Raw genomic sequence first — 25,440 nt, 5'->3', positions numbered from 1 at the left:
CATAGATACATAGATACATATTCGTACCTTGTAACAGTTAAGAAATAAATGCCCGACAAGTTACAAATTATATTAAAAACCTTTGAGCGTACTGAAGAAAAAAAAAAAGAGAGAGATCAAAAAAAAAAGAAAAGAAAAAAAAAGATAGAAAAGAAACATAAGACTAAGAGAGATTACAAAAATGTCTACAAGCTAAACTTTATCCCTGAATAGGAAGAATACATAAATGTATATCTCTTTATCTCTTTCTCTCTCTCTTTCTTTATATGTATGTGCGTGTGTATATAAGTATTACAACCCACGTAATTTATCCTACAGAATGTTACGTGCTTTCGCATTTATCTAATCGCGAATTACATTCCCGTAATTCCCTTGGTACAACGCGTCTACGTAATTTGCAAAGTACCTACCTATCTCTATCTCTATCTCTCTCTCTCTCTCTCTCTCTTTCTCACTCTCTCTTTCTCTCCCTTATTCTCGCACTCTCTCTCTCTCTCTCTCTCTCTCTCTCTCTCTCTCTCTCTCTCTCTCTCTCTCTCTCTCACTTTCTCTCTTAAGCTCATCGTCATTCCTTTTCGCCTTTAAATGTTCTTTTTCCAACTTGTTCTATTTTTCTTCCTTTCGTTTGTTTCTTTTCTTTTTCTTTTTTTAATTTCTATTTTTCTTTATTTCCTTTTTTTCTTACCTTTATTACTATCTTCTTTTTCGTTAGTTTATACTATCCGACTATTTTTCTTCCTACGCTTTTGTTTCTAAAATATAATACCGAAAAGAGTTCTCGCTTATTATGGTATTTACATCCTTTACGTATGTATGTATGTATGTATGTATGTATATATGTATCTACTCGGTCTAATTTTACAGGAATAGATATATATGTGTAAAGTTAAAGAATAGGAAAGTGCAAGAAAGTAATTGTGTGTGTATATGTATGTTCTGTGACGAAAATAAGAAATATATATATTTATATGTATGTATATATATATACGTATATAAAATCATTTATATCGAACAATGAAATTTCTTTAATTAGTAATAATAACAATAATAATAATAATAATACCAATCTATCGAATAAACATATTTTCCATTATTACAGTGATAATAATAAATCATACGCAGTATTCAACGATAAATTCATTTCATTAACAAGAAAAATTACAAACGAGACCGAACATTAAATGAATCTTTATAAACATCGAATAAATTTCTTTTCAAGGCAACTTTCCTTCATTTATTTTTTTTTCTACACGCGTATATTTTTTCTATACGCCGTATACGTATATATAACTCTACCTACGTACACCATATTTTTAATTTTTCTCAATGTCATATATATATATATCAAAATCGTCGAAATGAAAAAACTCATCGGTGAACACCTAGGTATCTTTCCATTTTTATTTCTCATTCACGATCGATAAACATTATCTTTCTCCACGGAAATACGACGAATGTAAACGTAAACAAAAACAACCACGGTGATGATGGAGTGGGGGTAGAGGTGGGGATGGTAGTGATGTCTTTCGTCGTCATCTTGTTGTTTCAATTATCGAAGCACGAATTATTATTCGACTCACGTTTTATACGTTTATTCAACGATCCCGATCTGTTTCCACTTTTTTTTTTCTTTTCTTTTTGTTTTTTTCAAGATAACAGAAACGAACTTGCGAGAAAATTCTTTGTCATTCTTCTTTTATCTTTCTTTTAACTAAAAATTTCTTAGAAAAGAAAAAATGAAAAGAAGAAATGATTGGCTTCTCTCAAGATTTCAATCGAACGTGTTACAATAGAGATTATGTTCGTTTAGATATCAACTGTGCTATCAAATTACGTATGAATTCGAATATTCTCTTTGTGAGTACGTATGTGTATGTGTGTTTGTGGATTTGTATGGTTCTATGCGTGAATAATAATTCAATAGTAACGTAGTTGATATTCATTGAGTATAATTACGTAAATGTATCAAGTATTCTGTATCCATTAATGACAAAAAAATAATGTATACGTTTGTTTGCTATCAGGAATTAAAAATGAGAAAAAATAGAAAAGAAAAAGAAAAACAAAATTAATATCTTGCGTCTATCACTATTAAGATTATAAATAGACTAGTATAAAAATTAATAGTAATAATAAAAATTAATAATAATAATAATTATTATTATTATTTAGAAAAGATATTGAATATCGTATAGTAAGAGTATAACATTCATTATGGAAAATATTAATTCATGAAATTATTAATTATTAATAAGTATATACTGATATGAAAATTATTAATTTCTAAGATAGATATATATATATATATATATTTATTATTATAGATATTTAGCTATTTATTATAAAATAATTCGAATTCAATAAATATCAAAGTCGTGCCTTATCACCTTGATTATGAGGACAATTTTTCTTTTTTTTTTTTTCATGTACCTACATAGATAAAATATTTATTTTATTAAATGTATGAAATTTATGAAATAATTCGAATTCAAGAAACATAAAAGATCGTGCCATATCGCACGATCCGAGAGAACAACTTTCGCATAGAAAGGAAAAAAGAAATAAAAAAGAAATATTCATCATATTTAAAAAATTATAATTAAATATTAAGATCAACAATTAATAATACTCATAGAGTTATAATATCCATATGTTTCAATATTTATTAAATATGACGAACATATAAATATTATAATAATCATCACGTATATAAATATTAAATAATTATTTGTCGGAAAATATTTTTATTTCTTTTTTATTGTTAAACCTTATTTAAATTGTAACAAAATTATTTGATTAAAATGATTATTATTATTTAGAGAAACAACATTATCTCTCTCTCTCTCTCTTTCTCTGTTTCTAAACTTCTAATATCCTAATAAAAACTTTCAATAATTATTTGTAGAATCCTTCTATAAAAAGAAAGACCAATCCTCTTGTTAAAAAAATAAATACAAAAAATAATTAAATAAATAAATAAATAAATAAAAAAAAAATAAAATAATAAAAGAAAATGAAAATACTAAGAATCTAAGTCGATCCAATATTTCAATCTATCGAACGATAAAATAAACTTCAAACTCGTTCGAAAACGATCTCCAGATTTCTTTTTTTTTTTTTTTAAAGATGTAAGCGCCGGAAATGAAAATGTCATGAACACGTTTTGCGTCGACGAATGCGAAATAATAGATAAAATATCTCCAAGTGATAACGTAATGACGATAACGAACGAGCACGTCGTTACGATATACACGCGAACGTTTGAAAGGTGGGAGAACAAAATGGAGTTGGAGAGTAGGGACGTAGTGAGGGTAAAAGGGGAAAGAAAGATAAAGATAAAGAAAGAGAGAGAGAGAGAGAGAGAGAGAGAGAGAGAGAGAGAGAGAGAGAGAGAGAGAGAGAGAGAGAGAGATAGAAATATAGGAACAAAAATGAACATTCCATTGATAAAATGAAATTAATCCTTTTGATCGATATGCCTATGTAAATAATATATCCAACGTTTATCATGCAAGATCTGTGAACATTCGATTCGTATGATTAAAATTGACTCATTACGTATGTCCTCTTTTTCTTTCCAAAAAAAAAAGATAAAAAAAAAAAGAAGAAATACGTGTGTGTTGCAAAGTGTTATCGAACAGCAAGAATCGATTTCGACTATGATCTTAACGTCGATCCCGTTAATATCATTCTTTTTTTTTCGGTTTTATTTTTTATTTTCCTTCAACGTCGAAAATTCTCGTGAAAAAATTTGATTGAATGGTCGAACAAAAAATTTGGACTTTTAACAAAAGAAGATAAAAAGGGAAAGGAGAAAAAAAAAGGAAAGGAACGTCGAAAAATCTCGTGAAAAAATTTGATTGGATAATTCTATTTTTTCCACTATCTTTTTTTTTTCTTTCTTCTTTTTACTTTCTCTTGCTTTATTTTATTTTTTTTTTCTTTTTCTTTCGAGAAAGAAAAATATCAAAAAAGTTTGGTTTCGACCAATAGCAAGGATTCTACGATGTCGACGATTGGCGATGATTTAAAATTGACTCGTTCGAATGTACACGCGCACACGTACGTAAACATATCCCGCTTTTATCTTTTATTAAAAAAAAAAAAAAAAGACGCACACAGAAAGAGAGAGAGAGAGAGAGAGAGAGAGAGAGAGAGAAAAAAGAAACGAAAAACATCGAAAAATATCGTCAAAAGCAAGAACTCTAAAATTCCAACGACGATTGCAAAAAATAAATATGTCGATTCCACTTTTTTCTGTCTATCTTTTTTTTTTTTTAATTATTTTTTTTAATTTTATTTATTTATTTATTTTTTCTTTCCATCTCTCAAAAATATCAAATACGCTCTTCGACTATCCGTCCAATTAAAACCGACTGATCTTCACGATGATCTCCGGCAAATCTCAAGTGATATGAATATTGATTGAACTTTTAAATCCGAATACTTCAAAGAAATGAAGGAAGAAAGAATAAGAAAAGAAAAGAAAAGAAAAGAAAAGAAAAGAAAAGAAAAGAAAAGAGAAGAAAAGTAAAGCAAAGTAAAGAAAAGTAAGAGTAGAGAGAGGAGGACAAGCGAGGAGATTAATTTTTCACGCGGAGAAATTAAATCGTGGTACCGGCCAAGAAGCTGGCGGAAATTGCGTCGACCGTAAGAAAGAGAGAGAGAGAGAGAGAGAGAGAGAGAGAGAGAGAGAGAGAGAGAGAGAAATAGAGAGAAGAAAAAGAAAAAAAAAGAAAAGGAAAAGGAAAAGAAAGAAGGAGAGAGAGAAAGAAAGAAAAAAAAAAGAAAAAGAGAGAAAGAGAGAGGGAGAGAGAGAGAGAGAAGGGTGAAGAGGGGTGATATCACGTAAACAAGGAAAAATCTTGGGGGTTGAACGATTTAAGAACGAAAAGTATAAGAAATAGAACGAGAAGGGCCGAGGTTTACGGGGTATAACGGGAGATATGGGGGAATAGAGGGATAGGGAGTTAAATGGGAAGGGGGTGAAGGGGGGAGGGTTACATTAAAAACTTGATAATACACTTTCGAGCGTACTTTCGATAGGAAAATTCCATTTAAGCGAAACCTGAAACGAGAACGACGATATCAATGGTGTAAACGCAACGAACTTCCAGAATCTGGATAACGCCTTTTATCGCTAACGTTCTACTGTATCTTATCGCTGAAACGCAAAAAGATTGAAAGAGAGAGAGAGAGAGAGAGAGAGGGAGAGAGAGAGAGAGTGAGTGAGTGAGTGAGTGAGAGAGAGAGAGAGAAATATAAAATCGAAGAGGAAGAATACGAGAATGAATTCACAGCTTCCATGAAAGTTCTAATACCTATGTATCTATGTATCTAACTATCTACCTAACTACTATCTACTATCTACCCACCTCTATTCCTACCACCCCCCCTCCACTCCCTTTCAATCATTGGATCGTACGAAATGTAATAAAAACGGTAGGAATGTTCGATAGCATGTAAATCGAAAACGAAGTGTACTACCCATGTGTATTCTATTTTTTTGTTTGTTTTTTTTTTATATTCTACTTTTGTTTTTTATATCTGTTTTTTTGTAACTTGTTTTTAAGAAAATGTTTTTTGGGAAAATATTTTAAATTTGGATTGAAAATTGACCTAGAAAGATCTGTCTGGCTATCCCTCTTTCTTTCATTTTTTCATTCTTTCTCTTTCTCTTTTTTTCTTTTTTATGATGGTACATATATACAGGAAGAGAGAGAGAGAGAGAGAGAGAGAGAGAGAGAGAGAGAGAGAGAGAGAGGGAAAGATTTGATGAAGAAACTTCGAAATTTATAACGAAAACTTTTAATTGAATCCAAATTACTCGATTCGATATCTTCATTTAATTAACCATGTACAAATCTCTCAATTAATATATATATATATATATATATATATATATATATATATTATACATGTAATATATATAGTATGTATGTATGTATATTATACAAAACATATCCATGTTTCTTTAAATATTATATATATATGTATATGTATATTAAATTACAATATATCACAAATTATATTTAAATAAAATGATATGAATAAAAATAAATTTATATTACAATACAATAATATAACAATACCCATTTCTATGTCACTCTATAGTTGCAACTTAACGCATGATTAATAATCTATTAAATATACCTACTCATTTACTATTATTATGTTAATAATGCTAATATAATTTTTTTTAAGTATTTGTTAATTATAAAAGATAATATTCGAAATATATCATATTATAATAACAGTATACAATATATATGTATATATACATACATACACACGTATATGAAATAAAAAATGAGAATTAAAAAAAAGAAAAATAAACCTGTACACCTCTATTAGATCACACATGCATAATCTGTCGAAATTATGCTGTAGGCGTTATTACAACAACGGTACTTTCACGAAATCCTCTCTCTCTCTCTCTCTCTCTTTCTCTGTCTGTCTGTCTGTCTATCTATCTATTTATCTCTCTTTCAATGTAGGCCAAATCTTTTTATACAATCACAAAGAACGAGGAACGCATTTTAAAATCGCTCGCGTCTAATCGTTCGGTACTGTTCGTTCGACAAACTATATTATAAAAGGTGAATTTAAATTGTCACTAAGAAATATAAAGATAAAAAGAGAGAGAGAGAGAGAGAGAGAGAGAGAAACTTTCGTGGAATTTAATCGGAGTGGCGTCGTTCGAATTAAAAGGCGAACAATAAGAAAGTTACGCTTTCACCGAGAACGAACGAACACCAACCGCGCGAAAATTGCATTTCGATCGACTCGAATCTCTTCAGTAGAGCGACACCATCAAGACGATGAGGGTGGGACACTTTCGTAATTAAAATTCTCCATTGCTAATAGACGATTTTACTGTTACAATGAAAGGGAGAAAGAAAAAAATAAAAACAAAAAAATATACACGGGAACAATGAACGTAAGGAATTAAAAATTTCCCGCCATTCTCCCCCCTCCCCTCCCTTCCCCGCCCAATAGTTAGGCGGGAAATTTGAAAATATTTCTTTTCTTTTTATTTCTTTTGTTCTTATTTTATATTTTTATTATCGAGTACTTTATACGAGTCATTCATTTCTATTTATTTCATTGCTTTATAAATGATATATAATATTATTATAAATAATATTAAATAATATTATTTAAATTATCTTATTGTTTATATATAATGCTTATATATAATACGAAATGATATAATTTAAATTATATAAATAATATGATGGTGTTAAATAATATTATGTTATAAATAATATTATTAATTATTAATTGTATTAATAATATAATACTTTAGTGATATAAACGATTCGATATATGCGAATATTTATGTCAATCATTTATAAAGTAAAGTAACACTACGAGTAATGTAATCGATCAATATAAATAATTAATTCGTTTGCGACTGATTTTGTTATAAATAATATCAACAATATATTTTAAATACTATATCGATTTTCGATAATTATATCGTTAAATAATTCTATTTATATATCGACAATTTCGTTATTAGTTTATTAATTCGACGTTAATACTTATCGTTTATATCACATAACGTTATTTAGTTACAAGTTTATTTTCTTTTTTTTTTATTATTATTATCATCTTAAATACTTATTAAAAATTAAATATAAAAACAAAAGAGAAAAACATGTCCCAACAAATAGTTCGCTTTAAAAAGCAGAGGTTTATTTCAACGAACTATAAAACCTGACTGTCAGAACCGTAATCGAGTTCGACCTTCGGTGCAGCAATAGATACACGTTTTGTAGATTTTATACGACATATACGAACAGATGCACACACGCGAACACGGATATCTACCAATCAAGAAGAAGCAGAAAAATCCTCCAAAGAGAAGAATCTACGAATACGATGTTCTTGCATTTGCAAACGTATCTATACGAAATTCCAACGAATATTCTATATATTAGAAATATATACTTCATTATAATTGTTACGTGAAACACAAAACTCTGTAAAACGATTAAAAGAAAAGAAATATATATATATATATAAATTTGAATGATAAAAAATTTTAATTCAAAAATAAAAAAGAAAGGGAAGAAAGAAAAGCAAGAAGAAACATATACTACTTCGAAACGTGAAGGAACATATTAAAAAAAAAAATAAAAAAAATAAAATAAAATTGCATAACATACGGCGCTTAAGAAGGAAAAATTAAAAGAAAAAGAAGAAGAAGAAAAAGAGAGAGAGAGAGAGAGAGAGAAAAAGGAAAAAAAAAATTCAAATACCAAGACTCACCTTGCACCTACGTGCGATTATGTTAAAAACCGGCATGATGCGTGAGGAAAAATGTTTCTTTTTTTTTTTTTCTTTTCTTTTTCTCTTTCCTAAACGTCCTTCTTTTTTCTAATTCGTCGACCAGCGACGAATTTAAAGGTCCACTCTTGAAATTCTGAAGCACCGACGTTTCGAATCGTTCAGATATTTCTTGTTATCGTTGTTGTGTCGTCGTCGTCGTTGTTGTCGTAAGAGTCGATGTTGTTTACGTTGTATTATCCACGACACTTAATTTCCGGAATCGTTAGATAAAAAAATGTCTGCCATCGAAATTACGCGAGTCGAGTATACTCGTGGCATCGTCTCGTCTTCTTCTCCTTCAAAATATCGATGATCGATATAGAATCTTTCTCTCTCTCTCTCTCTCTCGAAAAAGAAGAAGAAAAAAACATACACACACACACACAAAAAAAAAGAAACAAAAAATTCCAAAAACAAAGTCAATGATAGATACGATTGTAGATACATATACGTGCATCCGATGTAAGTCGAGTTTTCACGTGTAGAACACTTTCGACGTCCTTTAAATCTCTCATCCTTATTTTCTTATATTTGATTGTATTCTATTTTATCTTATCACTTCTTCGTTCGTTCCTTTCGATCGTTCTCTATTTAGTCTCTATTTCTTCTTTTCCTCGTTTCACTTTCTTCAAATCCTATCACTCGCGTGATATCTTGCTTCCTCTTCTTTTCTCTTCTTCTTCTTCTTCTTCTTCTTCTTCTTCTAACGATTGAAATAATCAAGGTCACTACAATTTCACAACTTATTCCTCACAAATCGAGATGATATTCCTCGATGAATATCGAATTAATAAATGGTAAAGATCGATGTAAATACGAAACAACGATGATATATACATATACATATATACCATCATCTAAAGGGTTGTTAAACTTTTCTCGTCGTTCGAAACTAACGGAAGAGACTTAGCGGAATTTCTCTCGAACGCGTCCGACACGAAAATACCAGGAGAGTTTCCTCGTCGTTCGTCTCGAACGTGGTAAACTCGAGAGACGTATACTCTGCTATCTCTCTCTCTCTCTCTCTCTCTTTGTATCTCTCCGTCTCTGTCTCTGTCTCTATCTCTATCACTCTATCTCTATCTGTCTGTCTATCTCTCTCTTATTCACTCACTCACTCACTCACTCGCTCACTTATTCACTCACTCACTCACTCACTCACTCACTCACTCACTTTGCTTGAAGAAGCTCGGTAAATCACGCTACTCCCTCTCGCGATTCGACTTCACCGAAAGCAGCAGTAACAGCAACAGCAGCAGCAACAGCAGCAGTTCGACGTTAGCAGCCTTCGAACGTTAAACTCTTCCTTGAGATACGTACGACTTGTTACCCAATCACCGCTAACAATTAGATAACAAAAAGGTGTCCCGCTCTACCCAAGCTTGATTACAAACGGCGCCGGAAGGTCGTCGCGGATTTCACTTCGTTCGAAGAAATCGACTGATATATATGCATATTTGTATCGATAGTTTATATCGAGATAGATATTCAGTAGAAAAGAAAAAAGAAAAATGGAAGTAATAGAAAATAATTAATAATCATTTATTACCGCAACGAGCGAGATTAATAAGTCGGAAAGCTAATGGAAAATTTATGTATATATTTTTTATATAATATATATTATACAGAAATTTATAATAAAATGCAATTTATTATACAAATTTTATAATATATATATTATATATTATTATTTATTTTATATTATTTTCAATTTTTTTCCTTTTTAATATATCTTCCTCATTCTCTATCTCTCTCTTTATCTCTCTATCTATCTCTCGATTTTTTTTTTTTCAATTCAAGGAACAATTTCAAGGATCGTTTGACTTTTCAAGGATCGTCGGATTTTTCGAGAAAGAAAATATAGATATGCAAAAATATTGATAACGATAATAATCATAATAACGATAAAACTATTTGTTCATAACGTAAGCGAAGGCTCGAATGAATTTTTCTTCTTTTTCGATTCCTTTTTTTTCGGTTTTTATTTCTCGTTTTTTTTTTTTTATCCAACGAAAAGAAACTATTTCAAGGATCCCACTGGTAAAACTCGTGCGATCGAACGATGTCATAAAAAAAGAAAAATTCGAATGATTTATTCGTTCGAAAGACACTATGAACGAACGAATTATCCTTCTTCTTCTTCTTCTTTGAATTCGTTCTTTTTCTTCTCTCTTCTATTTCTTCCTTTTCATCTTCGAACGAAAAGAAACAATTTCTAAGGTCAATTAAACGAGCCTATAACCTTTTGAACTAGTTCGCGGAGTAGTCCTTTCGTTCCGAATGACAATCGGGTCGATCGATTAGAATTTTACAGGTCACTAGAGATATATCTTACTGTAGTGCATCGTCTTTGGTTTTTTTCGTTGATGAGAAAAAATTCGATCAAAGAAAAAGAAAGAAAAAGACGGTAAGATTTCCTATCAACGACAAAGAAAAAGAAAAAGAAAAAGAAAACTACAACCGACGACGACGACGACGACGACCACGATGATTGGTCGATTGTACCGAATAGTACCTACTAAATAGCACACATGTAAGTGCAACCAACCAAGGTCGTTTGGTTACCCAATAAACCAACCAACTATTCTGTTGTATCTGTCTTTATCGATCCTTATTCTTCTATTTTCTTTATATATATATATAAAGAAGGATAAAGATTAACGATAGTAGAAAATATAAAGAGGAAAACGTGTTAACCAAGCGTAACGCAAAAAAAACTGTTCCCGTACGAAGCGTTACGGAGAGTTTATTTCGTAGGAAGCTAGGAAACTTGGACGACGCGACGCGACGCGGTTCGCCGATCGTCAAGGTCGTCGGTCGTACTTCTTCCTTTTTTTCTTTAATCGAGGCCACCGGCCGAGTTTCCACGATCCGATCCGATTCGATCCGATCCGATCCGATACAATCTCGTATCTTCCTGTTGTTTCCTTAAGTATTCACAGACACATTCACAGAAAAGGTACGCGCACACTCACACTCAAATTCACACCGACTTCTACACATACACGTACACGTACGTAAATAGACGTAGATAGAAAGAGACGCACACGAATGCAGGCGTCGCGTTCACGTTTAACGGCATAGTTAGTTATCTTGCAATAATCCCTATCGAAGGTCAACGACGAATTCACCTAGTCTCTCGGCACTGTTACAATTTATCGGACGATGCTTAATTTTTTCTTTCGTTTCGTGTTATTTTTTCTCCTGACAATTTTTATCCTTAAAGGATCTTTCGAATTTCCCGCGAGAGAAGTGCGAAGCGGTCTTTCGTATAGAGAGGGAATGGGGGGAGTTGATTGGTGAACGAGGAGAGAAGTGGGGAGAAAGAGAGAGAGATATATATATAGAGAGAGAGAGAACGTGCCGAAGCGCGACGAAAGTATACGAAATTAATCGAAGATAGTTAGGTTACGTTCGATGTTCTCTCTCTTTTGATCTTCTTCTTCTTCTTCTTCTTTTCTATTTGTTTTAATTTTAATTTTATAAAGAAAGACGAACGAGAGTTACAGGATGAGGAAGAAAAGAAAGAGAGAGAGATAGGGATAGAGAGAGAGAGAGAGAGAGAGAGAGAGAGTGTGAGGGATAAGAGAGACAACGCACGAGAGAGAAACAAAGAGAGATAGAGAGAAAATCAAACGACGATCGAGGAACTATTATCAACACGCGAACACACCGTCGTCGCGCGTGGTGATTGAAAACGCGCGAAGTTCAGCAGCAAACAGCAGTGGCAGTAGCAGTAGTAACAGCAGCAGCAGCAGCAACAACAAACACACGAGACTCAGAACCGTATGAGTACGAAGAACCGTTCTGAAAGAAGCTCGGTCTACGCCGACCGATGACAACCGCTTCGGCAATGTTCGTTCGCGCGTGAAAACCGAATACGAACGACCAACGAACGAACGAACGAACCACCACCAATCGTTCGACGAACTTCGGGATATTTCGGAACACTTCGGCCGGCGTCAGACACGCGCCCGAACTTTCGTACGTAACTATTACCTACTATGCCACAGCGCACGCTCTCTCTTCTCACTATGCCATCGGCAGCCGTCCTCGCAACAGGTTGTTTCTCGTCTTACGATTTCTTTTTCTTTTTCTTTTTTATTGTTATTGTTATTATTCTTTTATTATTATTATTATTATTATTATTATTATTATTATTATTATTATTATTATTATTCTTTTTATTTATTCGTAATTTTTATTTGTACTTTTATTATATATATATTTTCTTTTTGATCGATTAATAATCGTATCATCGTTGACACAGGTACCATGGGAATAATTAATCATCGCAGGTAATATTTCACTGGTTTGTTTTTTCATATGGTGTAAGTTTATCTTTCTTTTTCTTGTTTTGTTTTCTTTTCTTTTGTTTTTAATGCTTTAATATATCTAAGAGCGTATGGATTCCGATCGATTGGATGACATTATAACGATTAATTTTGGGATATTGAGGTATATTGAAATTTTATTTATGCAATGATTCTTTAATAATTCTTTGAAAAATAGAAAAAGAAAAAAGAAACGAGGTTTCACCGCGAGAAAGCGTTGTCACGTTATTCTCGCGATTATAAATAATTTTCAAAAGATCTTAAATCGTTAGGTATTTCTATTTAAATTTCGATCGTAAACGTACGACACAAGTTTTTATTTCCATTATTAGCCAACTGCACAAATATGTAGTAAAGCTGTTAGATTATAATGTTTCGACGTTTTACTACACGTAACAACGACGGCTTTTTAATTAATAATTTCTGCAAAGTGGATTTACGTAAGTTTCAAAGTAAATAATAATCGAGTAACGGTAAAATTTATGTTTAATCATTATAGGACAAATAAATTGGATTTCTTTTTACGTTTTAAAGAATGAAAAGATCAGATTAGATTACAACTATAGATATCGTTGATTCAGTTTTCGTATAAAATTATTTTCATAGAAACAAAACGATTCGTTTCACTAAAATTAATATTACCTTGATATTTCGATTAACATTTTTATCATTTATTATGATTATTATTATTATTGTTATCATTATTCGTATTATTACTATCTCTATAAAGTTACACACGCAGCATTCACACACAAATAAATAAATAAATAAATAAATAAATAAATAAAGAAATAAATCAATATATAGAATAGATAGACTTAACCAATTAAGAAATTAAAAACTATCTATGATTATATAACGAATATTAAAAATTAAATATTAAATACAACATTTATTTCGTATTTGACTTATTTATTATTAAATAAAAACAATATTAAAGAGTAACAATCCACGTGTGAAAATTTACAAATTATAATATCACTTAATATTTCATTTAGTTATTATTAAATGAAAAAATATTCAATGATCAATATCAATCCACGCGTGAAAATTTAAGAATTATAATATTAATAATAATCATATTAATTATTATTATTATTATTATTATTATTATTATTATTATTATTATTATAACAATATTATTATAACAATATTATAACAATATATAACTAAAAAAAAAAATAAGTCAAAAAAAAAAAATGTCTACGATATCTCTCTCACGTTATCCTCCTCTTCATACCTCGATAATAATATAATCGATAATCAGAAATAATAATCACCGAGATGACACGTTTTTATCGCATGCTCGTACGAGGAAAAGAATACGTATTTGTTTATTTCCTTTTATTTCTCTCTCTATCTCTCTCTCATTCTATTTCTGTCTCTCTCTTTTTCTCTTCCTTAAACAATAAGTAAATTATACCGTTAATCCATTTTGTGTCACGTCCAAGGATCGAATACGTATATATGCACATACACGTGCATACATAGAAATCTGTTAACGGTTTTGAAGGTCATCCAAGATAGTATTGTAATTTCATGTTTTTTTTTTTTCTTTCTTATTCTTAGTCGATTTAATTACGTTATTTTTTAATATTCTTTTTCGCAGCCTTTGACTTTTTTTCTTCCTTTTTTCTTCCTTCTTTATTACTTCTTTTCTTCTTCTTTTTCTATCTTTCTTCTTTTTTTTTTTTTTAAATTTATTTCTTCGACGTATCGTAATGAATGAATCGAAAGAAACGGCTTGAAACGTATCTCCTTCGTTTTCTTTTTTATTCGATTTATTTAGTTATTTTTTTTTTTTTATGCATTTACGTAAGATGCAAGTATGTATGATTTGATTATGGAAAACGTTGTTTGAGGAAAGTAAAATGATATAAAAATATGTTAAAAGACGATTAGTTATTTGAACTAACGATGTCATTAGAATCAATTATGTTGGACGTTCTGAAGCGAATGTAAATGTATTATTATCAAGATTTTCCTGTATTTTGCAACAGGAAACGTATTTTTATATTTGACTTATATCCATTTCTATTTTATGAGCTGATGGAAATTATTCGGGATTTTTCAACTGTTGAAAAACTATGAAATATATACACACACACGTACATATACTGATCCATACTATTTTTTTATATTATATTATATTAAAACAATATATGAACAAATAAAAAGAAAATAGAACAAATAAATTTATTACAAATATTTGTAAGTAATATTTTAAATAAATAAATATATTTAAATAATATATAATGTGTGTATATATATATTTCATTAAAAATTTATATTTTTATTATAAAATTATATAATATATATATATATATTTAATAAACTATAAGGTTTCTCTCTCTCTCTCTCTCTCTCTCTCTCTCTCTCTCATACTATGTTATTGCAAGTTAATAAGACTTTGACTTAGATAAAAGTTCACGATAAGATAAAAAGAAATATTGAATATATAGTAAAATTTCGAAACGAGCACGCTAATCATAATAACTTTTTGTCAATAAACTTTGAGGATATCGTCACTTTCATTGAATAGGTATTCTCATTAAAAACATAAATAAAGAAGGATATATACATAATTATTCATTGTTCATTTATTTGACTCCGCGTCGTTTCGTTCGTAAAGTAAACTTAACTAAACTCAATCTCTCAAGTTGTTATATACTTTCCGACATAAATAAGCACTTACGCTTATATCGTTATTACTTCGTGAAAAAATTTATGAAAAAAAAAATTACTTCCTTGACTACGGTGAATTATTATTTCAATTTTATTATTAATCAATAATTATTGATAATTAGTATTTATAAATTTAATTATTATTTTGAAGCAATAAGAACGAAGAAACATTTATGATTAATATTATAATACATTGAAAAGATGAAGATAATTTTATAAAAAGAGACACAGAGAAAGAGAGAGAGAGAGAGAGAGAGAGAAAGAGAGAGAGAAAAAAGAAAAGAAATTTGTTATACAATAACGCTTAGTCTAAACGTCCTAGGTTCTAATTCCAACTATATACAGTGCCCACAAGGAATTAGTTCGATGAAATTGATCACATAACGTAATTCATGGAATTTATCGAGCTATGACCCGGTACACGATATAATGATTTAGAAAATTGCTACGTCATGATTCAAAGTACGAGAGACTCTTTCGTCAACACGCCATTTAGTTAATTTAATCTATCGTTCGTGCATTTTTATCATAAACTCTAAAAGAAATTACGAAATTTGTAAGGGCATACGATAACAATGTGTTTAAATTTCATAATGATATTCCTTTTTTTTTTCCTCCTTTTTTTTCTTTTATTATTATGAATTATCACGTAATCTAAAATTGATCTCTCTTCATTCTCGTTAATTTCTAATTTTCGTTTGATTTGTAAATATCGAACATTTATATATATTTTTTCAAGTAATATATAAAGTGATTTATATCAATATATTTTTGAAGTTTTGATAGTCGGAAAGAAATTTTTTTAACGAAATTTCCAAATAATATATATATATATATATAAGTAATACATATAATAGTAATATAGTAAACACATATATATATAACTAATATATAATAATATATATAATAATATATACTAATATATAATAATCAAATTAATACATATATTATATCTTTAATCGATCAAAGATACCTTTAATCGATATTCATCTCGATTGCAAGACACAGTTACATTTCCAGTAGCTTTTTTGGTGTCAAACAAAAATGGCAACGCAATTGTAAGTAACTTTCTTCCTCTTCTTCATTCCACTCGCGTTCGAGATCGCGAGGACATCGACGCAAGGATCGTCTCTCTTCTTTTTTTTATCTTTTTCGTTTCTTTCTTTTTTTTTTTTTTTGAAGATTGAAGTGAGGTCGAAGGAGGACGACGAGGGGGAGTAGGGTGGAGGGAATTGATACTGCTTCAGAGAAACTCATAAAAAAGAAACGTCGGTATAAAAGCGGTAGACATTAAACCGATCGTTCAACGTCGTTTGAACGTTGAAAACTCTCACGGATTTCCATGTAACGACGATTTGGCGAGTTCTTCGCACGAGTTTCAAAATTACACTCGACGAGCTCGAGAAATCCTCGGAATTTAATGTGTTCTACGTATGTATTACATCTTACTCGAAAACTAGGTCTTTCTAGTTATGTGTGTGTATACATAAACACACATACACTTAGTTACATATGTATATGTATGTTCATATATTGTAAGTAATGTAATACATACTTGTATGTATATATGTATGTATGTATGAGTTTGTGTACGTGTTTATAGATGAATAAGTGAATTGTCACTAAAAGATTTACTTTACTCGCTTTGTTCGCGTCAAAAATTTCTCTTGGAAACTGCAATCCTTTTATCGACGATTTAACATCGTATCCGGCTTGATGTCGCAGGATAAATAATATTGAAAATATTCCAAAACGAGATATTGATAATTAAACGTAATCGTTATACTATCGGCTTTACCCTACTGACTCAGAAATGAAAATTTGTATTGTATTAATAATTGATATTATGTTAATAGACCTGGATATCTCGTTTGTTCATAATTATAAAAGGAAAAAAAAAGAGAAAATATATTATATATATTATATATATATAATAATTAATAAATTTTTAATAATGTGTAAATTAATCTTTCTCATTGAACATTCTTATAGTTTTTTTTTTTTTCATTCAGTATTTTTATCTATTATCTTTTCTTTCTTTCTTTCTCGTTTATTTTTTTTTTAATCCACGTCATACTTTCATCAGTATATTTTTCCTGTGTTATGTTTATACGCGATAAGAAGTATGAACATGAAAATATAGTTGCATGAAAAATTCACTCTAACTTTTCGTATATCCACTTATTTTTTAAATATACATAACAAATTTTCTCTGAATAATTTATTTTCTGTCAAATCTACGGTCTAGATAGGTCATTTTCTAACGACGCACATAAGCAAGTAGTTTTCTCATTTAAGAAACATACCAAATATCACGTTAGAAATAATACAAGTATAAAAATTCGTTCTAAATTCTTTCTCCTTCGTTTTACTTTTTCCTCTTTTATACTCATTTCAGAAAAATATCAAATATTCTCCAACTAATTTATTTTTTGTTACATCTATGTCAGTTTCTAATGACATACTTTTCTCAATCCAAAAATATACGTTTTTAATGTACAGTTTTGTTTTAGTTTTTAACGCGCGCCCGTTGCAGCACGTAATACAGACACAAAAATTCATTAATTTCTTTTTTTCTTTTTTTCTTCTCGCACTCATTTCAAAAACATATAAAATTTTCTTTTAGGAAATTCGATTGAAAAAAAGAAAGAAAAATATAATAAATAAATAAATAAATAAATAAATAAATGAACAAACAAAACAAGAAGAAAAAGAAGAAAAATGCGAATTCCAAGTTTTCTCGTGGTAGAGAAAAAAAAAGAGAAAACAAAAAAGGAAAGAATAGAAAAAGGAGAAGAAAAGAAAAAAAAAAAAGGATATCTAAGAAAATACAATACATAAGAAATTATTAGAGGAGACATTAGTAAGAAGATTGCGTGAAAAATATAATTCTTTGACAGATCTTAAGGAGTTATAGATAACCATCGTGAAATAAATAATCAAATATCGTTTAAAAATTAGAAATTGACTAATCAATACGTTTCCTCGATATATAGTGCTTGCATCTCTCTGTCTCTCTCACTCACTCATTCACTCTCACTCTTGCTCATTCTCTCTCTCTCTCTCTCTCTCACTCATTCACTCTCACTCTTGCTCATTCTCTTTCTCTCTCTCACTTGCTCATTCACTCTCTCTCTCTCTCTCTCTCTCTCTCTCACTCGTTCATTTGCTCTCTCTTTCGCTCACTCGTTCATTGTTCACACACACACACACACACACACACACACACACACACACACACACACACACACACACACACACACACACACACACACACACACACACACACACACACACACACACACACACACACACACACTTATTCGCCCATTCTCTCTCTCTCTCTCTCTCTCTCTCTCTCTCTCTCTCTCTCTCTCTCTCTCTCATTCCCTCTCTCACTTGTACTTTTTGCTTTTACCTAACGGCAATAATACGAATTACGTTACAACGCGTACGATTATATCCTCTTTCAATTTATTTACTAGAGAAACATCGGCTATTTCACACGTTGGAATTCCCACGAATTCAACCATAATGTTCCATTGGTACGCATTTGTTTTATCACAGTTATCATGATTCTAACGAAGTGACAGAGTACTTATACAATTATCAATGAAAAGATTTTAATCGATTTTAGTTTTGCTTAGTCTTAAACGTTTTCATTATTAATCATCTTAGATAATCAGACGAATTTTCTACGAAAATTTATTGATTTCTTTCTCTTCTCTCTCCCAACCTACATTCTCTCTTTTATTCGTTTCTTCATGTTTCTTTTTATAATATCTATATTAATACCGTAAGATAAGATTTTTATTGCATAACATTTTTATTTCATAACGTTATTTATAATGCGCGTTATCGACATTTTTTTTTTTATTTCTTTCTTTCTTTCTTTCTTTCCTGTTTTATAATAATTCTATATTATTATATTACACCATTACATATATACATACATATATATGTTACATAAGTATTTCAAAATCCAAAATATACAAAAAAAAAAAAAAATAATGCATGTATATATAAATACGAATAACAAGACTAACTCTAAATATGAAATGCAATTAATGAATTAATTAAAATAATTAAACGATAATACAAAATAAACTGTTTCGTAATATATAATCATTATGATATACGTCAAATATATTCGAGAGTATCAAAATCAAAGTACAAATATAACTCAAAGAAAATTAGAAGTAACGATTATAAATAAGTGGTAAAAAATAATCTCCAAAAAAAAAAACTAGATAGCCCGATAGTTTTGATCTAAGATCCATGATAATAGTAACGTGTAAAAGAGGCATACGCGTGGAAATTGCCATAAGCGGATACGATGGTAAAAGCACTTTGTACCCGTTATCGTTCGAATACCGCGGATATCTACTTTGTGTTCCATGGGTCGCGTCTGATCCATTATTCAAAATGGAGGAGGAAGAGGAGGAGGAGGAGGAAGAAGAAGATGAGGAGAAGGAGAAGAAGAAGGGGAAGAAGAGGACCGTCGGGGCTAGTCGACAAATGAGATTGGTGGCATTTGAAGAGGTTCAAATATTAGCCCAGAACTATTCATCTTCTTCTTCTTCTTCTTTTGGTTCTTCTTTTGGTTCTTCTTCTGGTTCTTCTTCTGGTTCTTTTTCTTATACTCAAGAGTCTTTCAATCATTGACGCATCTATTCACACGACTATACTGAAATCTTTCTGAATCTATATAAAAGCGTATCGAGATTTTCATATCTAGGGATAAAAATGAATATTTTGTGAAAGGAGTATTTTCTCGATGATCAATCGATAATTCGAACTGTTGTATGTGTTCGAAAACAAAATTTTTTTATTGTTTCATATTTACTCAGCTATATTTGTAAATGTATATATATGTGTGTATATATATATTTTTATTTATGTAATAATGGTGTAATATAATAATATAGAGTTATTATTTTATTATAGTTTTTGATTATAATGTACATACATACATACATACATACATACATACATATATATATATATATATATATATATATATATATTCAAAATAATATAATAGAAAATAATTTCTCTTCTATGAATTAAAAAATAAATGAAAAAACTAAAAAATGTATATACATATAATATAATATAATCATATTATATGTTATATTATTATTATTATTAATATTCTCTGATCTATATATAATTTATAAATTAGTTTTTTTACTTTCTTCTATTTTCCTATCCGTAAGAACAAAAAAAAAACAGAAAAACAAATAAATTATCTGAAATAAAGATCGATAAAAAGCATTAATAGAGAACGCTAAAAGATAATCATGCAAACGTGTCTACCATAAGAAAATTCCAATCCTATGGTATGTCGAGATTTTCCTTTACAGGCATAGAGAATGATTCCTTAACGAACGTATTGATCATAGACAGTAATTAACCGTCTATACACAAGTTAACAGTAATTCCCTGACCCATATTACGAATAGTTCGTCTGATCGTTTCTCTTCTATCAACAATAACCAAAAACCAAAAAGAAAAGCGAAAAAAAAGAAAAGAAAAGAAAAAAAAATCTTTCACCGACAAATTATTACATTAAATTATAAAACTATTAACAGATTAATTTCTTACCCTCTAAATAAAAAAAAAAAAAAAAAAAGAAAATAAAATAGAATTAAAAAAAAAAAAAAAAAAATTCGTAACAAAAATGAATTCCTCTCCCAAAAAGAAAAAAAAAAACAAGAAAAATAAAAGAACACAAAAAAAAAAGAATTTCGATCGAGTACTTGGAGTGTTTGAATGTATTGATTATTTTTACGTGTCACCCGTTATATGTTCGTAGTTGTTCGGCGGCACCGAGTTCGACGGATCAAAAGATCAATTTAAAGGCGGTCGCTCGGTATTGTACGTACATACGTCGTCACCAAAAACAATTTCGCCTTATTAAGTAGAGGCCGAGATCGTAAAGCTGACGACTTAACGAGCGACCAGCTTGTTTCTCATACGTATATATCTGTCTCCATATGTATTGTATTATTATGTATTACATATTGTATATTCTACAGACGATATTCTAACTCTTTCTAACAGACACGTTTCGACGTCTCAATTAATTAAAAATCATTCGAAACGAATTTTAAATATTTCCTTTGAATATTATATTTCTAAACATTTTTATTCAATCGAATTATATTTTATCGAGACATATGCATGAACATACCATTGCGTAATTTCTTTTTTCTTATTTTTATCTTTTTATTGTTATTGTTGTCGTTGTTGTCGTTGTTGTTGTTGTCGTTTTTTTCATTTATTGATTGTCAATCAATTGATCAATTAGATTGCAACTATTTATATGTTTTGATTTTGTTCTGTCTTTTATTTATTTATTTATTTATTTTATTTTTTATTTTAATGTTACGTGGTAACAATGTTCCGTCGATATTATTAGTATTACATTATATAGAAACGTTTATATTTTTATACGCAAATATAATTCAACGTTGAATCCATTCAGCAGATTCAGTTCAAAAGTAAAAAAAAAAAAAAAAAAAAAAAAAAAGGAGAAGAAAAATATTTCTTTAAAAAGAAAGATAATAAAAAGAAAAAAAATATATATAAGTGTCAAAACGTATATACACAAAATATAAATATATACACCTAACTACATCTACTTCGCGCTTTGATCGATAAAAAACTATTGGTGAATGATCTATGGATCGTAAATTTTAACGTTATTATTTTTTTCTTTTCTTTTCTTTTTCTTTTTCTTTTTCTTTCTCTCTCTCTCTCTCTCTTCTTTTTTTTTCTTTCCTCCTTCGTAGTTTCCATTTCGAATGTAACATAAATTTGTTGATACATTGGTGACAATAGAATCGTTGAAACTCGAAAGTGAGTATGCACGCTGCTGGACACAGGGCAAAGGTGAAAAGTGTTAACTTAGGCCAGATATATGAACGGAATTATTCTCGTCACTTTTCATTATAATTCCGTGTGATATACGGTACGTTTCAGAACTCACCGAGTAGGTACGTACGTATGACTTAATAAAAAACTTCGCTTTCCCACGGGAGAAGTCTCTTTCTCTTTCTTTTTCTCTCTTTCTCTCTCTTTCTCTCTCTCTCTCTATTAGATATATATACAAATACACACAAACATACACATGTACGTATGTACAGTAATAAATTACTAACTCGATGGAAAGAAGAATTCAAAGAAAAACTTAATGAAAATTTGTTTAGTTAATTCATGTCTCTTCCCACTCCCTATCTATCTCTTTCCATCTCCCCTTCCTTCCAAAAAAATAGAATTCATATTTGAAATTAGTTTTTTTTTTTTTCTTTCTTATAAATATATATAAAATCAATAATTAAATTGAATTTTTCGCCATAATATAATGGTATACATTATATTTTTGTCTCTTTTTCTTTTTAAACAAAATGTTTATATAAAAGAGAAGTAAATTAAAAAACATACTTGACATGTATTATGCTAGATATAAGAAAATAAAAAATATATATAATTACTACTGTAATACAGTATTAATATTATATAATACTATATAATACTTATAATAATAGTATTATTATACTAAAACTTATTATACCTATACTAATACTTTCTAGAGTATGTACTATTAGTTATAATAGTATCAGTACTATATCATACAGTATTTGTATACATATACTAATAAGTAATATAAAAAATAAAATACTATATATTAATATTTATATAACATTAATATTGTATATACAAATATAAAATATTGATTTCATTACTATACATACCTACATACATACATACATACATATATATATATAAATTATTTATTAATAAATTTAATAGCAACTTATTAGTCATATTAATATCTTTTTTTTTTGCTTTTTCCCATGTCACATGTAATTGATACAAGACGGGTTAATAAGGGCGAATGTGTAGATATCCAATCGACACAGTTTGCTTTTGTAAACGAACATGAGGATGCAATATATAAAACGCGTTCTCAAAAGATACACACGATAACGGATACGTCCCAGATTACGAACATTGCGTAACATATATATTCCAAGGGTTTTTCGACGAAGAAAGAAGACACGAGCTGTCCTTCTCTCGTTTATCTGCTATACGAACAAACAACGCCATGTTACAACAATGTAAATTGCTTGGATCAAGATAGACAAACTGGTTGACTGACTGACTGACTGACTGACTGACTAAATGACTGACTGACTGAATGACAGACTGACAGAGACAGAAATTGATTCCTGTCCTTCAATTGAGGCTTACTATATTAAATACACACACACACATACATACATACATATACATACATGCATACATATATACACACGTACATATATACAAATATACATATGTATAGATATAATATATATATATATATATATATATATATATATATATATATATATGAGAATGTGTACGTTTATATGTGTGAATGTGTTTGTATTACATCATTCCCAAAATGATTTTTTATGTTTCAAAACTCGTCGTAAACCTCGAAAAAGAAAAAACACGTACCACCATTGTTTTCACTCAAAATTAGGCACTTAATATCAGCTAGGAAAAAAACATAGTGTTTACTTAGAAAGTGGAACGAAAGATTCACGTTTTTGAAATCTACCTGCTCAACATGTTCGTTGTATTCTTTGTTCTTCTTTTTTCCCTTTTTTCTTTTTCATTCTTTAAGCTTCAGATTGAAATAAAATTTTAACGACTCAATCTCAATTTCTTTGAGATATTTTTGAAAGATATTGTTTTCTATTTATATATATATATATGTATATATATATAAACATTTTATACACACACACACGCGCACAAAATAGTTTCCATTAGAGATTCGATATTAGACGATAGACGATAAATCTAAAAACGATTAATCGTATCTCTTATAAATAATTCCATAGAATTGGATTTCAAAAGAAAACCAGAGAGCTTTTCGAATAAAAACCACAAACGATCTATGTACTTCAAGTAAATCGGATAGTAAATGATTCGTTACGATAGAAATATTTCAAATTACGAAACTAACTCGCGTTAGTAGTGTTGCAATCTATTACATAAGATCGATAATGAGTATACCAGTATTTTGTCGAAAATTTCTAGTTCAGTGAAATTACTATTCACGCGAAATTACTAAATGCCATTCCATCAAAATTTCTCATATGGTAATCGATACGTCGATTAAAAGAAATTAGAAATCGTTTGAATATCGTGAAAACACTAATGAACGATCCTACGGATCAAAAGATAACCCGATAATTATCAAAATGGCCTAACACGTACATACATCAAAAGATATAATGCTAAATAAAAATCCTCTAGATTATTTCGTTTGTAACATTGATCATCTAATCATTCATTTTATCATATTATCATATATATATATATATATATATATATATATATATATATATTATCATATATAAAAAAAAATTGACTCCATCGGTAAAGTAGTAATCTTCCTATTAAACTCCTATAAAAATCAATAAACGAATAACATTTTATGCCAGTTAAAAAAAAATAAAAAAGAAAAAATAAATAATTATCCAGTTGAAGTAGTACGATGTTTCTTCTATCAAAGTAGCCTAATAGAACAAATCATAGTCGTTCGGTCTTTTACAAGAGCAACTTGAACTACGATAATTAATATCTATTTATATCTTTCGATCTTAATTGTTGATTTACTGACATTGCAACGTCAAATGAAGAAGTTCGTCTTCGAATACTATTATCTCCAAATTCTATCTTGTACGTGTCAATTATGTATAAATATATATATATATATATATATATTTGTTTTTCTTAAATTTACTTAATAAAAAAATAAAAAAATATAATCGAACACGAAAATCTCTTTTCTGTGAAAGAAATTCAAAATTTTATAATGAGAAAGATGCATAATATGCATCTTAAAAAAATATTTATTTAATAGTAATTAAGGATTCATTCATAATTAATATATATATATATATATATATATATATATATAAAATATATATATAAAATATATTGTTATACTCTACGATGCGTTTGATTTTTTTATATCACTTTGTAAATATTTTTATCGAGCGAGTATTTGATTGTATCC

General features: G+C 29.2%; 1 protein-coding gene across 5 annotated transcripts in view; it reads right to left on the bottom strand.

Annotated features, from left to right (window-relative positions):
• LOC127070340 (microphthalmia-associated transcription factor) overlaps positions 1-25,440 on the bottom strand; it is a 136,048-nt gene that overhangs the window by 62,485 nt on the left and 48,123 nt on the right. The window lies entirely within an intron of this gene.

This window comes from Vespula vulgaris, chromosome 18 (assembly GCF_905475345.1).
Source record: "Vespula vulgaris chromosome 18, iyVesVulg1.1, whole genome shotgun sequence".
Classification (NCBI taxonomy): Eukaryota; Metazoa; Arthropoda; class Insecta; order Hymenoptera; family Vespidae; genus Vespula; species Vespula vulgaris.
The sequence above is the reverse complement of the archived record's forward strand: the minus strand, read 5'-3'. Positions and strand labels throughout refer to the sequence as shown.